Source organism: Tachypleus tridentatus, chromosome 7 (genome assembly GCF_004210375.1).
Source record: "Tachypleus tridentatus isolate NWPU-2018 chromosome 7, ASM421037v1, whole genome shotgun sequence".
In the NCBI taxonomy this organism is placed as follows: Eukaryota; Metazoa; Arthropoda; class Merostomata; order Xiphosura; family Limulidae; genus Tachypleus; species Tachypleus tridentatus.
In genome coordinates, this window is record NC_134831.1 from 168,473,636 (window position 1) to 168,474,211 (window position 576).

The following is a 576-nucleotide window of genomic DNA, read 5'->3' on the forward strand; positions in this document are numbered from 1 at the left end:
CTAGCACAGTGGCATATCTGCGGACTCACACCGCTAAAAACCTGATTTCGACACCGTGGTGAGCAGACCACATCTAGCCCTATGTGTAGCTTTGTGCTTAATTCTAAACATACAAAACAAGCCACCTTCAGACACAATCTATATGTTAGGAAAAAATGCAGTTTCGTAGTATACGAGTAAAACAGATTTGTGAGAAATTTTATGTAAAACTAGTGTCTAACTATGTATGTTTTAATATTTTTTCGTAATGTAGAGATTTAGTCAACATTATCCACAGAGCATAGTTTTGTGTTGTATTTTGTGGTATCTGGCCACGGACCAAGGAAGCTCGTACGCACGAGTCTGACATGCAAACCATTGGGTCACCCTAGACTCTTTACCCACATATATCAGAAGACAGGTGCAAGTTAAACATCAACACTTAGAAAAAGGTTGAAGTTTCAACATCTTTCATTATCATAGATTGGTTTGATTGTAATGTCGTCGTATGTTAGTAATTTTTAGTTTTTTTGTATAGAACAAAAACAAAAGGTGTAAAAATCATTCCAAAGATCATATGACGATATTATTAAGAAA